The sequence below is a fragment of the Callithrix jacchus genome, chromosome 18, assembly GCF_049354715.1.
Source record: "Callithrix jacchus isolate 240 chromosome 18, calJac240_pri, whole genome shotgun sequence".
NCBI lineage: Eukaryota > Metazoa > Chordata > Mammalia > Primates > Cebidae > Callithrix > Callithrix jacchus.
This window is the reverse complement of record NC_133519.1, coordinates 49,219,304-49,245,819: the sequence shown is the minus strand read 5'-3', so window position 1 is coordinate 49,245,819 and position 26,516 is coordinate 49,219,304. Positions and strand designations below refer to the sequence as shown.

At 37.5% G+C, this 26,516-nt stretch overlaps 1 long non-coding RNA gene across 2 annotated transcripts in view; it reads left to right on the top strand.

Moving 5' to 3' along the window:
- The first annotated feature begins 1,799 nt into the window (after positions 1 to 1,799).
- LOC108588964 (uncharacterized) overlaps positions 1,800 to 26,516 on the top strand; it is a 380,118-nt gene continuing 355,401 nt past the window's right edge. For both annotated transcript variants that reach the window (XR_008477613.2, XR_004736371.3), the window contains exon 1: positions 1,800 to 2,110. This is a non-coding gene — a long non-coding RNA (uncharacterized LOC108588964). The remainder of the gene's footprint in view (positions 2,111 to 26,516) is intronic.

Sequence of the window (26,516 nt, the reverse complement as noted above, 5' to 3'; positions counted from 1 at the left end):
ACCTTCCCTTGTAGGAAAATGCCCTTAAGGACCCTCAGGACCCGGGCCTCCTCTCCCCTAACCCACCTTCCCTTGTAGGAAAATGTCCTTAAGGACCCTCAGGACCCGGGCCTCCTCTCCCCTAACCCACCTTCCCTTGTAGGAAAATGTCCTTAAGGACCCTCAGGACCCGGGCCTCCTCTCCCCTAACCCACCTTCCCTTGTAGGAAAATGTCCTTAAGGACCCTCAGGACCCGGGCCTCGTCTCCCCTAACCCACCTTCCCTTGTAGGAAAATGTCCTTAAGGACCCTCAGGACCCGGCCTCCTCTCCCCTAACCCACCTTCCCTTGTAGGAAAATGTCCTTAAGGACCCTCAGGACCCGGGCCTCCTCTCCCCTAACCCACCTTCCCTTGCAGGAAAGTGCCCTTAAGGACCCTCAGGACCCGGGTCTCCTCTCCCCTAACCCACCTTCCCTTGTAGGAAAATGTCCTTAAGGAACCTCAGGACCCGGGCCTCCTCTCCCCTAACCCACCTTCCCTTGTAGGAAAATGTCCTTAAGGACCCTCAGGACCCCGGTCTCCTCTCCCCTAACCCACCTTCCCTTGTAGGAAAATGTCCTTAAGGACCCTCAGGACCCGGGTCTCCTCTCCCCTAACCCACCTTCCCTTGTAGGAAAATGCCCTTAAGGACCCTCAGGACCCGGGCCTCCTCTCCCCTAACCCACCTTCCCTTGTAGGAAAATGCCCTTAAGGACCCTCAGGACCCGGGCCTCGTCTCCCCTAACCCACCTTCCCTTGTAGGAAAATGCCCTTAAGGACCCTCAGGACCCGGGCCTCCTCTCCCCTAACCCACCTTCCCTTGTAGGAAAATGTCCTTAAGGACCCTCAGGACCCGGGCCTCGTCTCCCCTAACCCACCTTCCCTTGTAGGAAAATGTCCTTAAGGACCCTCAGGACCCGGGCCTCCTCTCCCCTAACCCACCTTCCCTTGTAGGAAAATGTCCTTAAGGACCCTCAGGACCCGGGCCTCCTCTCCCCTAACCCACCTTCCCTTGTAGGAAAATGTCCTTAAGGACCCTCAGGACCCGGGCCTCGTCTCCCCTAACCCACCTTCCCTTGTAGGAAAATGTCCTTAAGGACCCTCAGGACCCGGGCCTCCTCTCCCCTAACCCACCTTCCCTTGTAGGAAAATGTCCTTAAGGACCCTCAGGACCCGGGCCTCCTCTCCCCTAACCCACCTTCCCTTGTAGGAAAATGTCCTTAAGGACCCTCAGGACCCGGGCCTCCTCTCCCCTAACCCACCTTCCCTTGCAGGAAAATGCTCTGAGGTTGTGAGACCTGCCATGGACTATTTGGCCCAGGAACTGCTTTAACTATGATTTTCTAGATGGGAAAGTTCTGCCGCAGAGAGCGAATCCTAAGAAAGACAAATTATACACGAAACACAAAGTCCCACAGCCTTCAGCTTCTGAATTTCCCCCAAAGATCTCCCCACGTCAAGACTGGCTGCACCAGGGATGGGAACTAGCAACTCTGCAGGCCCCACACCTTAACCATGTGTGCAAACAGGCCACTGGCACGAGGCAAAGGCAGAAGCTTTCTTAGGCCACACTTGGAGAGAGAACGCTGCACCCTCGGGGGCCGGGCGGGGCTGACGGTCACAGCCGCACCTGCACCTGCGGAGGAAAACAGCTGCTGGCCCGTCAGTTTAGACGCGGCGTTCACAGCTGCAGCGGGTTCCCTCGGCCCGCGGCTTTCAGGCGCCACGTGGACCCCGTGAGAGCCCCGTGCGCACTTGGGCCCCTCCCCGAGCCGCCCCCACACAGGAGCCTGCGGCCAACGTCCCGGGGAGCGTTTTCACCCCGCGGCCTGGGACTGGGGGAGGCCGGAGAGGTCTCCGGAGCCACGCGCCAGGCTGAGGCCTCCCGGGTCCCCTGCGGGCTGCGCTGCACCACGCCCTCCCCGCTGTTTTCCTCCGGCCCGCGGGGCTGGCGGCTGCGCTGCTGCAGGCACTGGGGCCCATGGGGGCTGCGCGGGTCTCCAAGGAGGAAAGGCCCGGGGGCTCCTTCAGGGTTTCCCCAGATAACATCCAAGGATGGAGAAGGAGACGGAAAGCAGAGAGAGCTTGAAGGTAAAGAACTTCACTTTTAATTCTGGCTGGGCCGGGCGGTGCCTCCATGGCTGGGTGGTGCCTCCATGGCTGGGTGGTGTCTCCATGGCTGGGCGGTGCCTCCATGGCTGGGTGGTGCCTCCATGGCTGGGTCGCGCCTCCAGGGCCGGGTGTTGCCTCCGAGGCTGGCTCCCCCGCGCCCCTCAGGTTCCCCACAGCCCTGCTTGGCTGCAGCCGCTTCAGCTGTTCTCAAAGACACTGAACAGATTGGGGCTGATTTTACTCAAGATTTTTACGTCGTCTTCTCCGGCTGTACCCTCTCCTGGTGTACCCCTCTTTCTGGTGAACCCCTCTCCTGGCTGGCTCGCCAAAATGTAATATTGGGGTTCAGGGTGCCCTCAGCTCCCCTGAGGACGTTTCTCCAGGTTCCTGGTCTCCTGCCCTCTGAAGAATGAGAGAGGGGACCATGGCGCAGCGCGCAGTAAATGCCGGACTCAAAAGTGTTTGTAGAAAGTGATTTATTTAGAGAGAGAAACAGGAGAAGGAGAGAGAAAGAAACAGCTGACTCTCACCGAGTGAGAGGAAAGCAGCTTCCACACTGAGTGGAAGGGAATAGAGAGATGGAGTTTAGGGGGGAAGACAGGCTTCCACGAGAGAGTGTGGAAGGGGACTCCAGAGGGGAAATCCAGGAGAGAGAAAGATGGCTTCCACCAAGGGGGTGTTCCTGGAAGGGACCCAAACATGGAGTCCAAAGTGGTGTGGAAGAAGGGGGCTTCTAACCTGGGAGGAACCCCCACTTTCTCCAAGACCCCAGGCCAATGAAAGGAGTTCCTTAGAACTTCCACTGGGGTGACTGACTCTTAGTTTCTTCCCTAGACCGTGAAATTCAAACATAAACCATTAAATCTCCTGGATGGAGAGAGGTGGGAGGGGGGCATGGCGCTGGGAAGTTCCTGTCTTTAAAACTGCACCTCCTTGTGGACCCAGAAACAGAACAGCTTCCCTCACTTTGATGCATCGATGTCGATATATAATCATTAAGTCCCTAGTTTATATGAGGGTTTACTCCTTGTATTGTATATCGTCTGGGTTTTGAAAAGTGTATTTACCATTATAGTATCATTCAGACACCGTACGTTCACTGGCCCTAAACATCTCCTGTGCCTTATTCATTGTTCTCAACTACTGATTCATAGTTATTCCTTATTCGGAATGATACATAATTGGAGTCATATAGCAGGTAGCTTTTTCAGGTTGATTTATTAATCTGTACTTAAGATTCCTCTTTTTGTTGTGGAATAGTTTTTCTTTATCACCGTGTAATGTTCCATAGTTTGAGTGTCCACCATTGAAAGACCTCATGGCTGCCTCCAAGTTTTGGCAAATATGAATACAGCCGCTATGTTCATAAATGTATTTTATGTATGCATAAGTTTATAACTGATTTCGATAAATATCAATGAGTGTAATTGCTGGATCACGTAATAAGTATTATGTTTCATTTTTTAAGAAATTCTCCAACTACCTTCCAAAGCAGCTGTGTTATTTTGCCTTTCCACCAGCAGTGAATGAGAGCTCTGCTGCTCCATTTCCTCACTAGCCTTTGTTGTCAGAGGGCTTTAAGCTTTGTAGCATCTCATCTTGTTTTCATTTGTAATTCTCTAATGACATATGTTGAACATCTTTTGCTACATTTATCAGTATATCTTCTTTGGTGAGGTGTCTGTTCAGATGTTTTGTCTGTTTCTTAAATGAGTCATTTGTTTTCTTACTGTTAAGGTGTAAAAGTTCTTTGCATATTATGCATACAAGCAACGTATCAAATATGTGTTTTGCAAAACTCCCGGGCTCCTAGTATGTGACTAGTCTTTTTATTTTCTGAAGAGTGTTTTTCACAGCAAAAGTCTATAATTATAAAATCTATCACCTTTTTTTCATGGATTGTGCTTTTGGTAATATGTCTAAAAAGTCGTTGTCAAGACCAGCGTCATCTACACCTTCTCTTTTGTTAACTTCTACGAGTTTTATAGTTTTGCATTTTACATTTAGGTCCATGATGCATTTTGAGTTAGATATCATAAAGTATGTAAGGGTTGTGTCTAATCTCATTTTTTTCTCTAAATAATTTTTGATTAGCGCTGTAAGTGAAGTGTGAAGAAAGTTTATAGAGTGAGAAGAGAGGCAGGGAAACCATTTTGGAGATTTTTGAAATCATTAATTAGCAGGAAGGATAAGGCCCGAGTAGAGGGCATTAGTGAAATTTGTAAAAGCTGGTTGTATTTCAGATGTTTAGGCTGGGCATGGTGGCTCAAGCCTGTAATCCCAGCACTTTGGGAGGCTGAAGCGGGCGGGTCACAAGGTCAAGACATCGAGACTATCCTGGCCAACATGGTGAAACCCCATCTCAACTAAAAATACAAAAATTAACTGGTGTGGTGGTGCACACCTGTAATCGCAACTGTACTCAGGAGGCTGAGGCAGGAGAATAGCTTGAACCCAGGAGGAGGAGGTTGCATGAGCCAAAATCATGCCACTGCACTCCAGAGTGAAACTCTGTCTCAAAAATATATATTTTAAAGTTGGAGTCCATAAGCTTTTAAGAGCTTTCAAGAGAGAATAGCTGTGAGATCTGGTTAGTAAAATAGCCAGTAAAAACAAGATTCTAGCCTGAGCAACTGTTTGAATCATGGGGCATTTGTCAAAATAGAGAATATTTGACAAATCATGATTTTTGTTACTTGGAAGGAGATGTCAGAGAAATCAATATCAGTTTTAATATCTGGATTTCTATTTAAACACACAATTGGGAATATCAAATACAAGACTGTTTCTATGAATCTGGAGTTCAGGAAAGAGGTGAGGGGAAAAATATAAATCTGGGAAATATCTGTATATAGTTGATGGGTAAGGCCTTGAGACTAAATGAAAGTACCAAGAGCGTCATCACAGATATAAAGAAAATTATCCTAGAAATCTAGAGTATATCAACATTTAGAGCTTACCTGGAGTTCATGAATCCAGGAAAAGAGGCTGAAAGGGAGCTGCTAGTGTACTAAGGAAAAAGAGAAGGAAGGGTGAAAAGTATGCTTTCAAGAGAAAGAGATTGCGTGAGTTTGTCGGACACTGTCTAATTGAGTGCTAATACTTGCAACTATATTTGCTTATCTGTCTACTTTTTTTGTGACAAGCTTTGCTTTTCTTTCATATACTTTGAAGATATGCTATTAAATGTATACAAACTGATTTTTTTTTTTTTTTTTTTTTTTTTTGAGACGGAGTCTTGCCCTGGAGAGCAGTGGCACAATCTCGGTTCACTTCAACTTCCACCTCCCAGGTTCAAGTGATTTTTTTCTGCCTCAGCCTCCTGAGTAGCTCAGATTACAGGCACACACCACCACGCCTGGCTAAATTTTTGTATTTTTAGTAGAGATGGGGTTTCACCACCTTGGCCAGGATGGTCTCGATCTCTTGACCTAGTGATCCACCCACCTTGGCCTCCCAAAGTGCTGGGATTACAGGCATATGCACCCAGCCACAAACCGATTTTTATATCCTCCTCTTGAAGTTCTCTATATAAAAACATATTGTTTAATATTTATATATATTTAACTAGTGCATATACTATATATCGTGTATATAAATAAAGCATATCTGTAGTATATAAATTATATATAAATGAATGTATATTACGTACAGGTTTTTTTATTTTAAAATAGTATAGATATAATTTTTAATTTTTTTATAGAAGGAGGATACTTACAGAAATCTCCTAATGAGTTTGAGACATGCACTATGTCAGAAGTTGTATTCTACTCCCTATTTAGTTGATGTGCTATGAGAAGATCTTTCCTAGCATCTAAGCAGATATAATTCCTGAACAATACTGAGGCTTGTAATTTTTCTCTTACCCTTTCCTCACTGTATATAAAATCCTTGATTCTCCATACTCCACTTGTTTTAAATATCAATACACATTTCTCTCCTGGAAATAGAAATACCATTTGACCCAGCAATCCTACTACTAAGTATATACTCAAAGGATTGTAAATTGATGTATTATAAAGGAACATGCACACGTATGTTCATTGCCACACTGTTTACAATAGCAAAGACTTGGAACCAACCCAAACGCCCATCAATGATAGACTGGATAAAGAAAATGTGGCACATATACACCATGGAATACTCTGCAGCCATAAAAAAGGATGAGTTTGTGTCCTTTGCAGTGACATGGATCAATCTGGAAACCATCATTATCAGCAAACTGACACAAGAACAGAAAACCAAATACTGCATGTTCTCACTCATAAGTGGGTGTTGAACAATGAGAACACATGGACACAGGAAGGGGAACATAGCACTGTTGGGGGGGTGGGGGGCTAGAGTAGAGATAGTAGGGCATGGGGAGATTGGGGAGGGATAACATTAGGAGAAACACCTAATGTAGGTGATGGGGAGATGGAGGCAGCAAAGCACCATGGCATGTGTATTCCTATGTACAGTCCTGCAAGATCTGTATGTTTACCCCAGAACTTAAAAAGCACACACACACACAAAAAAAGAAAACTTCAGGCCAATAACCTTGATGAACATTGATGGAAAAATCCTCAAAGAAAATACCTGCAAACCAAATCCAGCAGCACATCAAAAAGTTAATCTATGAAATTAGGCTTTATTCCTGAGATGCAAGGTTGGTTCAACATATGCAAGTCAGTAGGTGTGATTTATCACATAAAAAGAACAGGCAATAATCACATGATTATCTCAAAAGAAGCAGAAAAGGCTATCAGTAAAATTCATCCTCTCTTCAGGTTAAAAACTCAGTAAACTAGGTGTTAAAGGAACATACCTCAAAGTCATGAGTCATCTATGACAAATCCATAGCCAACATCATACTGATTTTTCATCATACTGAAAAATTAGTTTTTCCCCTTGATAAGTAGCACAAGACAAGAATGCTCCCTCTCACCTCTCCTTTTTAACATGGTTTTGGAAACCCTGGCCAGAACAATCAGGCAAAAGAAGTAAAGAGCTTCCAAATAGAAAGAGAGGAAGTCAAGATATCTCTGTTTACAGATGAGATGATCCTATATGTAGAAAACTTTATAGTCTCAGCCCAAAATCTCCTTAAACTGATAACTTCAGCAGTTGGCATGGTGGCTCATGCCTGTAATCCCAGCACTTTGGGAGGCCAAGGTTGGGAGTTGGAGACCAGCCTGGCCAACATGGTCAAATCCCATCTCTACTAAAAATGCAAAATGTAGCCGGGCATGGTGTCACACTCATGTTGCCTAATCAGTTCCTGTGTGGTTTTACAGATCAATTTATATTTTATTTTCTTTCAAATGCTTTCTACCTTCTAATTAACAGTCATGTCTTCTAAAGTCTGGGACATTTATTTAGACACTTTTCTGTAATACTTCTTGTATTGCTATGTAAACCTTGGATCAGCTTTTCTCATCTCTTGTCTTTAATTAAACTAAAACATTGAAAATTGTTCACGGGCTTTTCAGTGTGTGTGCGTGTGTGTGTTTGTGTGTGTGTGTCCAATTACATGTAAATATATAGTACTTAATTGAATAAAATTTGCTGAAAGATAAAAACATTGAAAGTTTTTCTTTCTGACAGTCATTTGGACACAACCTGGAGCTTTAGCCATACTGAGTTTTAATTTTCTTTTATGACTCTCAGCTTCAGAAAAAACAAAGTGAAAAAGATGTACATTAGTCATAATAGTGACCTTTCAACTAAGATAATTTATTTATATTTGCCCAGTAAAAACTCAGCACAGAGTACTGTCATTTGCCAGTAATACACACTGCTTGGTTTCACATATGTCTTCAAAAGAATGTGAAAGTTGTGAATATCTGTCAGCAACTATCACTGTAAGTTTTGAATTGTGTAGAATACTTTCTCCTGCTGCCATTTGATGTGTTAGTTCTATGAAGCTTTTAAAAACCAGTGTAAAAGAGGCCAATCCTGGAATGCATTTCTCAAATGAAAATGCTTGATGTTTTTGTTGACTAGGAAAACGTATGAAATAGGCTGTAGGTATTTCTGGGACAAAAATTGATGAAGAGATTCATTCATTTTGGAATCAGTGATATAATGTCATATTAATACTTAATATTTGAATATAACAAGTTAGGTGTTGATATTACAGTCACATAACTCATCATATTTTGCTGCATTTTTATCTTTAGTGGATGGAAAAAAGGACAATTCATAGATAAAGTGACTAGACCCTACTATTAGGACATATAAAATGAATAAAATATACAGCTTTTGGTACAATCTAATGATGCAGTACATCCATTCCTTGTTGATGTAAACAAATCTATCAGTTATTTGAGTAACTTCTTCTGCATCATTTCCTCTACTGCCTTAGTGCAAGCTCTAAGCATCTTCCATGTTCCCTCCTAAAACAGTCTTATAAATGGCTTTCTACTTCCAGTCAATCACTCCTACAGTTTACCTACCATATCATTCCAGAATAATTTTTTAAAAACTGAAATATGATTATTTTATTCCCTTGATAAGCAGTTTTAACCATATCCTTAAGCCTAAGAATGTACTTGGAGCTCAAAATATGCTTCATGATACAACCCCTTTCTCTTCAGGCCTCTTGTCTTCGTTTTTTTTTTTCTTTTCTCCACACTAAGTTCAACCCATGGGAAGCCACAGTATCTGCTAAATGTGAGAGATGTTTTTATATTTCTATGCCTTTGCTGAGCTGCCTTTTTTTTTTTTTTGGCCTGCTGAATCTCTCTACCCCCACCAACAGGTGAGTAAGTAGTTACAGTTCAATATTTGCTTCAAGAACCACACCTGTCAAGCATTTTTTAATCCGTCAGCGTTCCCAGGTAAAAGCCACTGCTTATCACTTCGTGCCCCCATTGTACTAGGTACACATTTGTAACCACTTAATAATGAATACATTTATTTACTTGTCTGTGAACCAGCTCTGCACAAGTGGCCCTTTCTGAACAGGAATTATATATTATCTCTCTTGAGTGCTCAGCTCTTAACATTCGCTGCCTAATTAGTAAACCTAAAGATAAAAATGAAAAAGAAAAAAAAATTCAGCCTAAAATAATTTAAATAGCAAATCTGGAGCCCTCATTGACAGAAATGAAATTCAGACATAGGTATGATTTGGTTCAACACTCATAGTCTTTAGAAAGTCTCACATGTAACTTTAATAGCTCAAAATATTAAGTTTTGAAAGAGGAAAAAAACTGTGCTGAGAGGATTGAAACGAAGGCTTTTGTGTTTTCCTTTTCCTTCCTCACTACTATAGTTCATAGAACGTATGTCCATGCACACGGTTCTGATCATACAGAACTGTGTTTCAAGTGTTCAGGACTCTGTTAAGTGTATCAGTGTAAAATGCCAGGGAAAACAGAGTTCCTGCATTCAGTCCCCACCATATAAACTGACACATTTTGAGAAGAACAGTGACTAAAGAGATGATGCATACACTTTACAGAATGATTTCCATCTCATTTTTTTGCTGTCAAACTCCCAAGACTTACACAGTGAAAACTTGCTCATCTGCCTACAAGCTTTGTATAATTTATTCTGGGAATCCATAGAAAGCCATGCCTAGCTCTCATCTCCCATTTATGCCTAATTACTTTGATAAATGTTTTAAAAATAATACTGTAATATTCTTTTGCAACATGACTTTGTTTCTCCTTTGTCCTAACAGAGGTAGAATCTGTTCCTCTCCCTTAAACCTACACTAGTCTTGTGAATAGGTTTGATCAACACAATGCAAAAGTAATAATGTGTGGATTAGACAGTTAGGTCTTAAGAGATTTTGCAGTTTCCAATTTTTGGGCTACTGAAACTGTGGTAAGAATATCATGTATGAAAGTTGGTCCAGTCTACTGGTGGAAAGGAGACCAAATGAAGAAAAATCCAGGCATCCTGACAGCCAGTACTAACTCAGACATGCAAGTGAGGCCACTGAAAAACTCTAGCCTAAGAGAACCCTTAGCTGAATGCAGGGCATGGGTAAGCCTGTGTGAAACAAAAAAGCCTCTCAGCCAAATATGGAATTATGATAAACAGCATATTCCTGCTTTGAGGTGTCCTGTTATCCAGCAAATGTATCTGAAACAGGTAACCTAAGTTTCAGTGCCCGAGGTAAATCAGTGATTCTTCCCATAATTGATTAAAAGGAGAAGATAGTCTTTCTACTGTCTTGATGACTTTAAAACATTAATTTACTGCTTTGCATTACTTTTCCATTTTTTTCTTCAGGCAATCAAGCCCCTTCTTTTTCCATTCTCTATTGTTATAGTAAGAATAAGTATTTTGTATTTCAGTACAAAGGTACTTTCTAGCTTAGGATGAAAAGTCTGTTAAGGAGCACAGACGGAGAGCAAGGATGGATATGACTTCTCGGAGACTTACTCCCAGGATGTAGAACCTTTCTTGCCTATGCGTAGACCTCTCCATTCTCTGCTGTCTTTGTGCTTAACTCAAGACTCTGTGACGCCAGAAATCCAAGTCCTGCTAATCAAATTATTTATGAGCCAAATTTCATTGCCCTTCAACTGGTCCCTCCTTGCCTTTTTATTATCCATTCCCTCCTAGAAATATGGAGGTCAGGATTTGCTGTCTACAGAGCTGTACCTCACCGTAAGTCCTGCAGTCCTCAAGACGGCGCTAATGCTCAGTAGTCAGCAGGAATTAGGCCTACCCGAGAGGGGAAGGTGGAGGATGGCAGAGAGAATGATATTTGTTGACTTTTTACATACATTGCCACAACACTATTTATAAAAATCTTACAATCGAAAACACGGAGGCTGAATAGGAACTTTGCTAGATGTTCACTAGTGACCCCTAAGTTTGAGAATGAGAACAAATGTTCTAAAGAATTGTTGGGACTTTGGGCAGCATAGCAGTAAGTAAGTTATGTGTGACGAGGAATTTCTTCTCTTGAACAATTATATCAGGGCTTCTGTCCATTAGTATTTCTTTTCTGTCCATTAGTGAATACGTAATTACAGTAACTGCTATTGCATGCCTGTCAGTCTTCTTTCAGAACCAAACAACTCATTTCCAAAGCTACCAACAGTGTCAACTGTAGATGACTTACCAGTGACTTCTGTGAACTTTGTCTTGGACCACGACAAGGCGTGTCACCCAGGATCAGGCCCCTTCCTCAGGGGCAGCCTCTACCTGATAAATGATCAGAGCTGAAGTGCAAAGGCCCCATGCCTTGTCTTCACTCAGTACAACACTAATCGGTCATCCCAACTCAAAAGTTCCCACAACATTAGTTTCAAACTTTTCCTCTGCCCAGTCAGATTGGTGCCTCTCATCTATTTTGGAAAATTTTCAGCTTTTCCCTCCTGTGATGGTGACCTTGTCCTTCCTTAGAAATCCATTATCTTAGGTTATACTCTGGCCTTTAAGCACGTATTTCTTTTCCCCTTTATTTTCTTAAACTACTTGCACTGCTTTGTGTATTTTTTTTCAAATATTTCTTTCAGTTTGATAGTCTCTTTTTTAAAATTTAAATTCTGGGAGATGTGCAGAATGTGCAGGCTTGTTACCTAAGTACACACGTGCCATGGTGGTTTGCTGCACCCATCAACCCATCGTCTGCATTGGGCATTTCTCCTAATGCTGTCTGGTGTGTGATGTTCCCCTCCCATGTCCATGAGTTCTCATTGTTCACATCCCACTTATGAGTGAGAACATGCAGTGTTTGGTTTTCTGTTTTTGTGTTAGTTTGATGAAAATGATGGTTTCCAGCTTCATTCATGTTCCTGAAAAGGACATGAACCCATCCTTTTTTATAGCTGCATAGTAGTCCATGGGTGTATGTTTCACATTTTCTTTATCAGATTGTTACTGGTTTTGTTTCTTGATATTTTAATTTAAAATACCTATGTTTTTTCCAATTTCTTAATTTTTAAAATTACATATGGTCAAATTTGATAACCTACTCCATCATATTTTTAATAATACTCTTTATTTTTAAACACGCTTCCATATGTGTTGTTTCTAATAATCATTGGCAGAACAGAGTGGTATATTTATCTTCATTTTTTCTCCCTAACTCTGCTTTATGGGTGTTAGTTTCTTTATTGGTTGCATTTTTTACTTGTAATTCTTTATTCCTTGAGATATTATTAGTGGTCTTTAAGACCTGAAATCAATGAGCAGTTCTCTTTGATAGCCTCAGGTGCCAAAAAAAAGCTATTACTTGGGATCACTTTAAAATGAAGTTTTGGCTTTAAGTGTTAAGGAGCCATATTTTTAGGGTAATTTCTTGCTTCCAATTAAGGTAGTACAATTTGTGGTAATTCTCTGAAAAGACATCTGTTTTTTGTTTGTTGGTTTTTGTTTTCATCTTTTTTTTTATCTCTCCCAGAGCCAGGGTTAGGCAGGGAATCTCCCTCAGCACACATCTGTGGATTCTGTGGAGTAGGGAGAAAGGTTTGAATTCCTCCATTGAATGCCACGTCCTTCAGGTTCTTGTGCTGTGCACCGATGTCAGCTCAGCCCCACATGATGTCTCCTGCCATTCACAGAGGAGATTTATAAACACATTTTAAATGAAGTCTTACAAGTACGTTTCACATGTTTGTTTATTATGCCTTTTCCTCACCTAGATTACAAACTCCATGAGAAAAAGGGCCAAGTATGTTTTATATTTTTGGTTATAGAGGTCCAGCATCATGGCATTCACTGAATTAAAGCAGATATTATTTTGATACAGTGCAACTTCTCAGGGAAGGCCTCTTTGACTTCCATCAGGGCATATATTCTTCTTCTTTTCCTGTGATCTTGTAAGAAACCTTCTACTATAGCTATTTCAGTGTAGTAAGATAAGTAGGTAAGGTAATAAATATTTGACTTTTATCACTCATAATTTTACTTGCAAGAGCCAAACACTGAATTTGTCAGCCAGCCAAATATTCTATGCTCCAATTATCTATAATAATAGTTTAAATGTCCTAGGTACAGCTCTTTCATTTAAAAATGAAAATCAATGCATCCACATTGATTTATTTAAAAATTCAATTAAATTTGTTTTAATTTCACTTTAAGTTCTCAGATACCTGTGCAGAATGTGCAGGTTTGTTACACAGGTATACAGTGTGCCATGGTCGTTGGCTGCACCTGTCACCCCACTTCTAAATGACCAAGGCATGAGGTGGAAGGATCTTGTGATTCCTGAAACACTGCCTTAAAGGAAAGGAGCCTACTCTTTGGGAGCATGTCAGTTGGATGACTGGAAAAGCATGTTTCTTTTGCGCTTGGGTGATTTTTAAATCGGGGTTTTTCTGTTAATCAATTTTTGACAACTAAAATGTTGTGTCTCTTCTGTTTAGAGAAATTCTTCATGTATGCTGAAATGGCAATAATAAAAATGAAGGACATTTTAATGGATACGATAAAAGCTATGAATATAACAAATACTATTCAAATAGATGTTTCATATCCTTTTCTATTCTCTAAAATTTCTTTTGAAATATTAATTTTATTAAAGTAGTTATCTCTAGAAGAGAGATCTGTGTAAAAGTCTATAAAAGATGACAAAATTAATATTTAATCAACATAGGTCCATGTCCCCTAGCTCCTGAATAGAACTCAAGAAGAATGTTAGTCTTGAGGTTAATACTTCCACTTAAGATTGATGCCTTTTTTTTTAGGAAAAATAATAAAATAACTACTTACTAGGCTTATATATTTTGCTGCTGCTTAAGATTAATTATACACTATGTGTGGCAGTTTGAAATAGTGGTTCTTTGTAAAGGTATTTAACATAGGACACTATTAAACAAGATCTGTATTTTAATTGCTTTTGTGTTGTTGTTTACTTTTATTCTGGTGATTAAATACTAAATGTTGGGTAATGAATGTGTGTTACTAGCATCTAATTCTCAGGTGAGTTCAGCTAAAGAGATTGATGTTAACAACTTGCTCTGAGGAGTAATTGTTTCAGGATAGATGGATGAGTATTCTCAAAATCTCTTTCTCACTTTCTTGTTGCCATTTATGATTGTACTATGCTCACAGTAAATTTTGTTACATGCTTGAGGATGCCATTTATTAATTAAATCCTCAACAAAAATGAGACCATAATGAGTTTACTTACTTAAAACCAATGTGGATCTAGTTTTTCCTGTGCGAGCCTGATCCACGCCTGCATTTAAACTAGGATCCAACACTTTGGTAAGTATTCTATTATTGACACCTAAACTACAAGCCCTAATTATGTTGTTCTTATTTTCAATCAACAATTCTATTACGATGCCATCAAAGGGGATTCTGGGCCGGGCGCGGCGGCTCAAGCCTGTAATCCCAGCACTTTGGGAGGCCGAGGCAGATGGATCACGAGGTCAAGAGATCGAGACCATCCTGGTCAACATGGTGAAACCCGTTTTCTACTAAAAATTACCTGGGCACGGTGGTGCGTGCCTCTAATACCAGCTACTCGGGAGGCTGAGGCAGGAGAATTGCCTGATCCCAGGAGGCAGAGGTTGCAGTGAGCCCAGATCGCGCCATTGCACTCCAGCCTGGGTAACAAGAGCAAAACTCAGTCTCAAAAAAAAAAAAAAAGGGGATTCTGGAAGCATAGTGTTGTCTTTAACAAGGGGAGTATTGCATTTTCAAATTGTTTCTCTAGCTGCTGGTGTCTACAGCCATTCCACCCTGAATATGCCTTGATCTCAAATGATTGCTGAAGCCAGCATTCATTTTTATTTGACTGTGTTATAATTATTATCTGAGTATATCCTTTAATATTAAATACTATAATAGTTACAGTACTTTGAACATATTAACAGATCCTGTATTAGATAACTAAATTGTATGTTCTATTAGGTAGAAATGTAGAATGAATTTGCAATATCCCCAGCAATTGGCCACAGATTAAATTAGTGTAAAGAGATGAAAAATTGATTAGCCATTTTTTTTTTTTACTAAATTCATTCCTTTTACTCATTAAAATATAATGATCAATACATGGATATTTTCTGGGTTGGGTTAGTATAAAAGAGAATCATATGTATATTGAAGTTTTACATATAGTTATATTTTAATTATATATACATATGTAACATTGGTAAGCTATCAAAATGGCCATAATAATTAAAGAGTTATTAAAAATTTATCCATGTATTGGCATTTTAGAGTCTGAAAAAAATTGCTATTTAACATGATGCCCAGTAGAAAATAATAAGACAGAATGAAGACTGCTAATTAAATAATTTTTAGCAATTGTAATACTAAGCATTTCATCTGGAAGTTAAATCTATAAAGGTTAAAAAATATCTTAATTGTAAGTTAAGCTATGTAACAACAAATTAAACATTATACATATTTAAAATTAAGTGAAATAAATCTATTTCTGAAATTATATTTGCTATAAGGTTTATGAGTGACTGTTAAGGATAAATGCCATCCCATGGTGTTCTATTTTGAATCCATATTACAAGGTAGAAAATTAGTTTCATCATCAACAATATTGATATGATTGGCCTATGCACACTGTCTTAGGAGTGGTTTAAGTCATTTCTTTGTCACCTACAACTTGAAAGTAGGATTTATAATTCAGTTTTGGAGATTAACATGATGATATTAATATGAAAAGCTTTTAAAAGCCACTGAAAATCTGTTTTTTTGTAATAAAAAAAACTCAAAATAGTTCATTTAAAAGTTTTCTGTCTATTTCTATCCACATTCTGAATAGCTGAATTAAAATCTCTAAAAATATATGCTCGTCTAAAAAATATACAGCAATAGTCACCTATACAAAGGAGTTTTCTCCAAAAACTTTTATAAATAAGAGTGAAATGTTGATTTCTTAACATGTTGAAATTATCATAAATTAGGAAGTTATATATATTAAAAATATATATCTAAATCACTTTGCTCCAATTTACCAGTTTTTATGATTATAAAAAAAGAGAAAAAATTCTTAAAATAATTAAACATTAAGTTTTGAAAAAAAAAAAAAAGTTTATGTTAAAGCAGTCACAATATATCCAGGATATAAAGAGGGAAAGCCCAGTTCCCCTTGAGCCCAAAAGAGAACCACCCCTGCCTAATTATTTTTACTCTTTCAGAAATAAAAGTATATTAACATATTCTCAGCGTGTTGGTAGTATATTAAAGACCATTGGATATAGGTTTCAGGAGTGTAGAAACTGTGGGGTCTGACATAGTGTTATATAGTCCATTTATTCTGTATATATGTAAAGGATACTTCAATGCCTGCTGACATGAAATATAAATGGAAAACATATCTTCACATCCATCAATATATATGTAGCACTCAACTGTTACACAAATTACTTCTCTTACACAAAGATGTTTTAAAGAAAAAGGAAAGCAAATAAAAAAGTGGCAATTTACTAGTGACAATTAATATAAACTTGTAAAATACATATATATGATATACATATGTGTATAATTTTTGAAAGGATATAAACAAGAATTCAGTGGGAAAGATTTAAATGCAAATACATGCCCACATACACAAGCTGAGTTTTATAATTTAGTGAATAATTATTTTTAGACTATAAATTAATGAACATCCACCATTATATTTTGTGGGATCATCACTGGTTTTAAGAGGTCACCCAGTGGAGGCTGGAATAATGAGATTTATAAATGTAGAAGCAGAAGACATGCAATTAATTCCTGCATGAAAAGTCAGAGGTTGAAATTAAGGAGTTTGAATAATATATTTATTTTTCCTCACAAAGCCTACACACACAGTTAAGTATAAAACCTTTAAGAAATAATTATATTTTGCCTAGTTAAGAAAAAATAATAAATTTACTAGTGGTTGTGTTATGTTATTCCTAGTCATTGTTACATTTATTTTGATCGTTACAATCTTAAAATTTTTTCAACATACAAAGATATTTTCAAAGTAGAATCAAAGCTGTGTATTATGCCCATGAAATTATTCTGAAATTTAAATATATTGATTGAATATCTCTATAAGTTGATCTGTTTTACTCTTTTCAAAAATAACAATAGGTGCAATTGAAGAAATTCTCAGAATAAATTCAAATTAAAAATATCTTTTTTTTTGCGATTGTAAATACACCATATTTCTGAAAAATATCTAATAATCCAATTTGTGAGGCACTAATATGTATCTGTAGACATCAGGATTTCCAAAATTTTTGGCATTCTAACATCAACTATAGCAATATGTAATCCAATTCCCTAAATAATATTAAAATAATTTAATTTTCATGTAGTAGTATATTATAAATATATTTTAAATACATTTCTAATATTTTGGGATTACTATTTTATTAAACTATATTTAATGTATTTAATTGCAAGAAATGCACAAACTATAATCATACAATCTTCAAATTTTTCCATTTAATAAGAGATGTGTAATAATTGTTTACATACAAAAATAATAATTTGATAAATCAATTTTAAATTGACAGTTTATATTATATTTGGTTTTGAGACCAAAGGATACAGAAGGCAAAATAAAAGTTAGTGCATTTTATGATAGAGAAAGACTGTTTATTCCTTATTTATAATTATTGCATTTTTATTGAAAAATCAAATCGGCCAGGCATGGTGGTTCACGCCTGTAATTCCAGCACTTTGGGATACTGAGGTGGGCGGTTTATGAAGTCAAGAGATGGAAACCATCCTCGCCAACACAGTGAAACGCCATCTCTACTAAAAATATAAAAATTAGCTGGGCGTGTTGGCATGCACCTGAAGTTCCAGCTACTCAGGAGGCTGAGGTAGGAGAATTGCTTGAACCAGGGAGTCAGAGGTTACAGTGAGCAGAGATCACACCACTGCACTCCAGCCTGGGGACAGAGCAAGACTCTGTTTCCAAAAAAAAAAAAAAAAAAAAAAAAAAAAAGAAAAGGAAAGATAAATTGCATCATTTAAGTTAATATTTTTTGTTATAAATGAAGAGATAAAAAGTTTCAGTTTTCTATGATTTTTTTAAATGTCAAACTTCTCTTAATTACAACTATATTCACTCTTTTAAGCATTTGTATATTATCAAAAATCTTGAATTTTTTTTTTACACCAGATTCCAATAGATAAAAGCATTTCACGAATATCTAGAGGGGAAGTTGCAGAATTATTGTAATTGTTCCTTATGTTTCCTGATTGTCAACTGTCAATTATAAGAGTTAACAAGAATTTCAAGAATAAATGTAATATTTAAAGATTTTTTCACAATCTTTATTTAGATTTATCTTTGAATCAGAAAAGTAAAACAATTATAAGCATTCAATTTTAACATTTTAAAAAATAAAGGATACTCATAAAAACAATGAAAGAAATAATATATTAGCAATACACAAACTCCTTTCATCCTCCCTGCTGTTTAATGTTTTTCTCATGTTAAATCAACTTTCATTTGCTAGGATAAATACAGCTTAGTTATGATGTATTTTTATTATTTTTGCATAAGGCTATATTTAGTTAACTTCTTAAGATTATTGCATCTTGTTCAGTTCCAGGGCTAAAATTTTCGACTCTCATAGACTGAGAGGGGGGAATAGATCCTCTTCTATGTTTTGGCAGTGCTTAAGATTAGAATTATATCTGCAAACTTTATTCAAAATTTTCCAGTGAAACATTTGTCCTGGGTGTTTTCATTGTATATGAATAACTTCAAAATATACGAATGTCATATCTCTACAAATACATGCACTCTTCCTGTTTTATATAAGAGCAGTGATTCAGAAACAGTAGCTTGGATCAAAATCACCTAAAGGGCTTGTTAAACCACAGACTAATGGGCCTCATGTCCAGAGTTTTGGTTACAAAATATGTGGTTTCCTCAGAGTTTGCTTTCCAAACAAGTTCTCAAATGAAGCTCTTGCTGCTAGTACAGGAATCATTTTTGAGGACCACTATACACAGAGGTTGAAATAAAGGAATTTTTACCACTTAGCTTCAAACATTACCAACCCATGGTCAGCTTGCTTCATATACATCCCTACCATATACTCTTATCCAGATTACTTCCAAACAAGGGCCAGATATTATTTTATTTGCAAACATATCAGTGCTTAACTCTAAAATATAAACACTTTTTCTCATTGTTCATTGTTAGTACAGTGATGCACCACATAATGACATTTCAGTAGGTGACGGGCCACATAGACAACAGTGGTCCCATAAGATTAAAATGGAACTGAAAACTTTTTAGCACCTATTGATAGAATAGGTGACAAGCTATCTTAATGTCCTAGCCCAATGCATTACTTATGAGTCTGCGGTGATAATGGGGCAAACAAGCTGACTGTGTTGGTCATATTATAAAAGTACAGCAGTAAAATTTTATGCAGTACATAATAATGATAATAAATGACCATGTTTCTGGTTTATGAATTTACTAAAGCATCCTTTTTTGATTATTTTAGAGTGTACTCCTTTTACATATATAGTTTTAAAAAGTTAACCACTTTAAACAGCCTCAAGCGGGTTCTTCAGGAGGTATTCCTGCAGAAGAATTCCTGTTACTATAGGAGATGACATGGCTGCCTGGGCATATTGTCCCTGAGGACATTCCTGTGGGACAAAATGTGGAGGTACAAGTCAGTGCTATTGATGATCCTGACCCTCAGTATATGCTAGTGTTGGTGTTTGTGTCTCACGTTTTAACAAAAAATAGTTTAAGAAAATAGCTTATAGAATAAAGATATAAAGTTTCTTGATATCTTTATAACCTATTTTCTATTTTTAATTTTTAAAAATAGAAATTAAAAAATAGAATTAAATAGAAAATTAATTTTTTTGTTTTTAAAATTTTTTTAATTATAAAAAATAGCTTATAGTATAAAGATATGAAGTTTCTTGATATCTTTATAACCTATTTTCTATTTTTAATTTTTAAAAATAGAAATTAAAAAATAGAATTAAATAGAAAATTAAAAATTTATTTTTCTTTAAAATTTTTTTAATTATAAAAAATAGCTTATAGAATAAAGATATAAAGAAAGAAAATATTTGTGTCCAGCAGAACAATGTGCTTGTTTTAACTGATAAGAGAGTAAAAAAGGTTTAAAATTTATAACGTAAAGTAAAAATGTTACAGTAAGCTAATTTATTTTTAAATAATTCTCTTCTAAATTTAGTGTATCCTAAATGTGCAGAGTTTATAAAGTCTACAGTAGTATACAGTTAATTTCCCAGGTTTCACATTCACTTGCTACTCTATTTGTGGTCAGTGCCCCATACAGGTATATCATTTTTTACATCTTTTTTTTTTTTTTTTTTTGAGATGGAGTTTCGCTCTTGTTACCCAGGCTGGAGTGCAATGGCGCGATCTCAGCTCACTGCAACCTCCACCTCCTGGGTTCAGGCAATTCTCCTGCCTCAGCCTCCTGAGTAGCACGCACCACCATGCCCAGCTAATTTTTTGTATTTTTAGTAGAGACAGGGTTTCACCATGTTGACCAGGATGGTCTCGATTTCTTGACCTCGTGATCCACCCGCCTCGGCCTCCCGAAGTGCAGGGATTACAGGCTTGAGTCACCGAGCCCGGCCTTCATCTTTTATAGCATATTTTTACCTACCTTTTCTGTGTTTAGATACACAAATGCTTAGCATTATGCGTATAATACTCAGTACAGTAACAAACTGCACGGGTTTGTTGCCTAGTAGCAAAAGGCTATACCAAATCGCCCAGGTGTGTAGCAGGCTCTGCTACCTAGGTTTGTGTAAGTACAATCTATGATCACACGACGACAAACACATGTCTCAGAACGTGTCCCTGACATTATATGACACATGAATGTAAAGAGAAATGTAATCGTGATTGATTTTTACATGCTCATCTTATATCCTGTGACTCTAACGGGCCCACTTATTAGTTCTAGGAGTGTTTGTTTTTCTTTTGTCGATTTCTTGGCATTTTCTTTGTGAATAATAATGGTTATCTGGAGAGAGAGAGAGACCGCACTTTATTCCTTTGCAATCTGCATGCCATTTATGTCTCTTTCTCGCCTATCTCAATAGCTAGAACTTCCAGGATTGTGGTGAGTAAAAGTAGTAACTACCTATTTGTCTGGTTTCCAATTTTAGAAGGAAAGTTTTTATTTTTTCACCATAGAGTATGATGTTTGCTGTAGGTTTTTTGTAGATGTTTTTCATCAAGCTGAGGTAATTCTTCTCTACTCTTAACTTGCTGAGAGTTTTAAAATAAATTTATTTATTATACTTTAAGTTCTGGGGTGTTATTCCCTGCAGAATGTACAGGTTTGTTACATAGGTATACAGATGCCATGGTGGTTTGCCGAGAGTTTTTATCTTACTGGGTGGCAGATTTTGTCAAAATGCTTTTCTTCCTTAACATGTTTGCATTGTGGATTACTTTTATTGATTTTCAAATGTTAAATCAGCCTAGTATGCTTGAAATAAGTCCTTCCTCACAATGGTATTTTGTTTATACATTGCTGTATTTAGCAGGCTAATGTATTCCTGCTGGAGCTTTGGAGTTCATGAGAGATGATGATCTGTGGTTCCCTCCCTCCCTACCTCCCTCCTTCCTTCCCTCTTCCCTCCTTCCTTCCTTCCCTCTTCCCTCCCTCCCTTCTCCCTCCTTCCTTCCCTCTTCCCTCCCTCCCTTCTCCCTCCTTCCTTCCCTCTTCCCTCCCTCCCTTCTCCCTCCTTCCTTCCATCCATCCATCCATCCATCCATCCATCCATCCATCCATCTTTCCTTTTTTCCTTGTACTGTTTTTGGATGCTTTCGGTCTCAGGGTAATAGTGGACTCATAAAATGAGTTGATAGGTATCCCAGTCTCTTCTGTTATTTTGAAAGATGTACAACATTGACATTAATTTTTTTAAAAGTTTTTAGTAGAATTCTTCAGTGAAACCATCTTGACCTGGAGATTACTTTTTTGAGAGTTTTTAAGTTATAGATTCATTTTCATTAATGGTTATAGGGCTATTCAGATGGTCTATTTCATTTGCTTCAATTTTGATAGTTACTGGACTTGGAGGAATAGGGTTATTTCTTCTAAGCTGTTGAATTTATGAGCATAAAGTTCTTATTTAATCTTCCCTTTAAAATTTTTAATGACTGTAAGATCAGTGGTGATATCCCTGATTTAATATTGGTGATACGTTTCTACTCTCTTCATTTTTAAGTCTTGCTAGAAGTTTATGATTTTTTTATCATTTTTCAAAGAACCAGTTTTTAGTTTCATTGATTTTTTTCACTGTTGTTTTTTCTATATTCAATTTTGTTTATTTCTGTTTCTTATTAATTTCCTTCTTCTGATTGCTTTGGGTGTATTTTGCTAAGTTGCCAGTTCCTTGAGGTAGGAATTTGTTATTGATGTAAAGTCTTTCCTTTTTTTCTAATGTAAACATTTAGCAATTGAACACAATTTAAAGATTGAGAATTGTTAACAGTTTTAGATTGGTCAGCAGTATTTGTCTCTAGTGAGAGTTGGCAAACTATTTCCATAAAGTGACAGAGAGTACATATTTCGGGCTTCGTGAGACGTACATTTTCTGTTGAAACTACCCAACGATTCCTGTAGTAAGAACACTGTTATAAACAATACATACATGAATTGGCATGGCTCTGTTGCAGTAGTGCTTTATGTATACAAACAAGGAGAAGATTGAATTTGGCTGTTGGAAAGGCAGTTGTGGACCCGTGATGTAACGGATGAACAGACTGAGACATTATCATGCACATCTGTCTATCAAACTGGGTCATGTTCATATAGCTTTGGAAGATTTTAAATTTAAAAGAAAAAATACTTAATTTATTTTAAAGACAGGAAATGACACTCATTCAATTACTACTTTCAGTGCTATAAATCATGTAGAACATAATCCCTTTTCATGTGGTTCATTTATCACATGAAGAAAGTCTACAATACAATAAAATCTTAATGAGTACTGGAACCCAGAGAAATTCACAACTGTATCGTCAGCAACTAGCAGATGCTCAATTAATATTGACTTAATAAATAAATTAACACAATGCTTTTGTTATTTATATTTCAGGTTATAATTTCATGTTAAGTTGACTTTTGCATTAAGAGACTATAACTGGGTTTGGGGACAATAGATTATTAATTATATTTTCAAATTACAAAAAGAAATTACCTTCTGAAATAACTAAATTATTCCACCTTTAAAATGAGGGGTAAAATACAACATTTATCTGATTGTATATTTTACATTAGTTTGCATACATTCCACTTCCAGTTCTTTTGCTTCTAAAACAATTTAATAAAGACAATTTTAGGACTAGCATTGTTTATTTTTAAATGAGTTTCCCAGTATAAATTGGCAGTTAATCTTCATTTTAGAAGACTACAGATGTTTCATTAGCTTCATTTTACAGATAAGTTATTTGAGAACCATAAATTTTAAATATGTTTTCCTCACTGATAATTAGTGTATACGCATAAAGAGAAGAAACCATGTATTCTGGTTGCTGTTATATCTCACTTCCACTAGCAATTAGTGTGGGGAAATGAAGAATGAGACATTTGAGATGCACCTAGAGAACAAGGAAACAGAGATCAGGAGAATAACAGACTGCTGACATAAAAAATTATTTATATTTGTTTTTGGAAATGTCAGTGCAAAAAAAGGTTAGTAGAATAAACTCTGAAAAGTAACATTCAGATTAAGCAATGAAGTTTTTTATTAATGATCCTGCTGAGAGCAGTGCAAACAACATTATTATGACAAAACTTTCATTGAATTGAAGAATTAGGATGAGATTGAGGCCTGGCAACATCAATATTATGAAAACTGTTTTCATTAAAAGGGAACTGGTCTAGAAATAAAGGAAAATTGTTGTTGTTGAGACAGAGTTTCGCTCTTGTTACCCAGGCTGGAGTGCAATGGCGCGATCTCGGCTTACCGCAACCTCCGCCTCCTGGGTTCAGGCAATTCTCCTGCCTCAGCCTCCTGAGTAGCTGGGATTACAGGCACATGCCACCGTGCCCAGCTAATTTTTGTATTTTTAGTAGAGATGGGGTTTCACCATATTGACCAGGATGGTCTCAATCTCTTGACCTCGTGATCCACCCGCCTTGACCTCCCAAAGTGCTGGGATTACAGGCATGAGCCACTGGGCCCGGCCAATTTTTGTTGTTAGAAGTGAGCTTATACTGAAGGGATGGAGCCAGTGAAGACAGAAACAGGGAAGAAACATGGATGAAAAGGCAACACCTGGGAGTGGAAAATGAAAGAAAATTGAATTTATAGATAGAGAGATGCTTGTCGTCTTTTGATGGTGTGCTGGAGCTAGTTCACAGTGGCTCTGGAAAGCTGAGTCAACATACCTGGAACTTTGCTGATTATACATTTGCAGTTTACAAGTGGCCAGGCTGGGCACAGTGGCTCATGCCTATAATCCCAGCACTTTGGGAGGCCAAGGCGGTCAGATGATGAAGTCAATAGATTGAGACCATCCTGGCCAACATGAGGAAATCCTGTCTTTACTGAAAATACAGACATTAGCTGGGCATGGTAGCACACCACCTACTCAGGAGGCTGAGGCAGAAGAATCCCTTGACTTGGAAGATGGAGTTGCAGTGAGCCAAGATGGTGCCACTGCACACCAGCCTGAATGACATAGGGAGACTCCATCTGGGAAGGAAGGATGGAAGGAAGGGAAGGGAAGGAGGGAGGGAGGGAGAGAAAAAAGAAAAAAAAGTTGCCAGGGTAGGAATATTTACACCAGAAAAATAGCACAAATCAGAATTTGTGTTCCACTTCACTGCTGGAGGGCTAGGTTTTTTTTTTTTTTTTTTTTTTTGAGACAGAGTTTCACTCTTGACCCAGGCTGGAGTACAATGGGGCGATCTCGGCTCACTGCAACCTCCGCCTCCTGGGTTCAGGCAATTCTCCTGCCTCAGCCTCCTGAGTAGCTGGGATTACAGGCACGCGCCACCATGCCCAGCTAATTTTTGTATTTTTAGTAGAGACGGGGTTTCACCATGTTGACCGGGATGGTCTCTATCTCTTGACCTCGTGATCCACCCGCCTCGGCCTCCCAGAGTGCTGGGATTACAGGCTTGAGCCACCGTGCCCGGCCTGGAGGGCTAGTTTTAAGAGATTATTGGCACACCACTGATGACAAGATTTATAAAATTAAGCACAGAGATTTAGTATGTATTTAGCAATTATACTTGATAATAACCTTTGCAATGTCAAATCTCTCTATTTTATTATAAACATGATTGTAAAATGTTACTGGTAAAAGTTATACACCAATAGATTTTTATGTACCAAACATACGCTGCCATGAGTCCTAAGAGTGGGAGACTATCCCAGTATTACTCACATTGATGCATATGGCTTGAGATAACAATTCTTATTAAAGCATCACAAAAACAGTAGAGTGCCCTCTGGAAAACTGTTAGATGATATAAAAATTAATCTGTGATGATTAATTGAAGCCAATACTCCAAGTCAAAAACCTACATAATATGATTTAATACAAGGTGATAAAGGCAAACAAATTTTGTATTTATAAATAAAAATTCTCTATATAATGTTACGTAAAATAGTTATATGTAATTATATGAATAAACTATTATCAGTAGACATTTTGTTGTTTTACCCCTAAGTTGTCATATATTCAAAATGGCCAGGTACCTTTTAAAATATCTTTATGTTTGAAAAATGAAGTATCATATTATTTTCAAGTTTCTTTAACACTTAGCAATGCATTCTAGATATTGCAGGCAGGATCAAGCGTAAGTCAAATTATATCTGATATAAGTACTGTATTCAGTATACATCTGAATAAGTAGAATTACATTTGATAATTTTTCCATAAAATGGAAATACAAATCTTTGCCAGTTAAAGCATGAAACATCCTGTAAATATTAACATGAAAGTAAATTGACAGTAAACATAAGTATTAAAAGCGTTGATATGAAAATAAATTGATAGTGAACATAAATGTCATTGGAAAATGGCTTATTTTTTTTGTAACAATTTGGCAACTTCATTATTTGATAGACTATTTGAAAGAAGTAAAGAACTACTGGCCTAGTTTACATTTCTCTTTGTAGCTTTAAATCTCAGAAGCCCAGAAACACATACATGACTTCCTTCTACTAATTATGCTAGTGTACATATATAGGGTTGTGGAAATTGTCTGCATATAGCATTCACTGGATTTGACTTAGTCACATATTTTTCCCCAAGTTGTTTCAATCACAAAGCTTTTAAAATAAAATTCTGTTTTGGGTTAGCTTGATTCAATCTATATTGATAATATCAAATCTATGGGGCAATATAATGAAGTCACCTGACCAGTAGTTACTGTGTTTTCTTTTTTTTTTTTAAAAAAAAAAAAAAAAAGGAGCAGAGATTGTGCAAAAGACAGAGAAAAGATACACTGATGAGTCTCTTTCTTTTTTTTTTTGAGAAAGGGAGGGATGAAGGAAG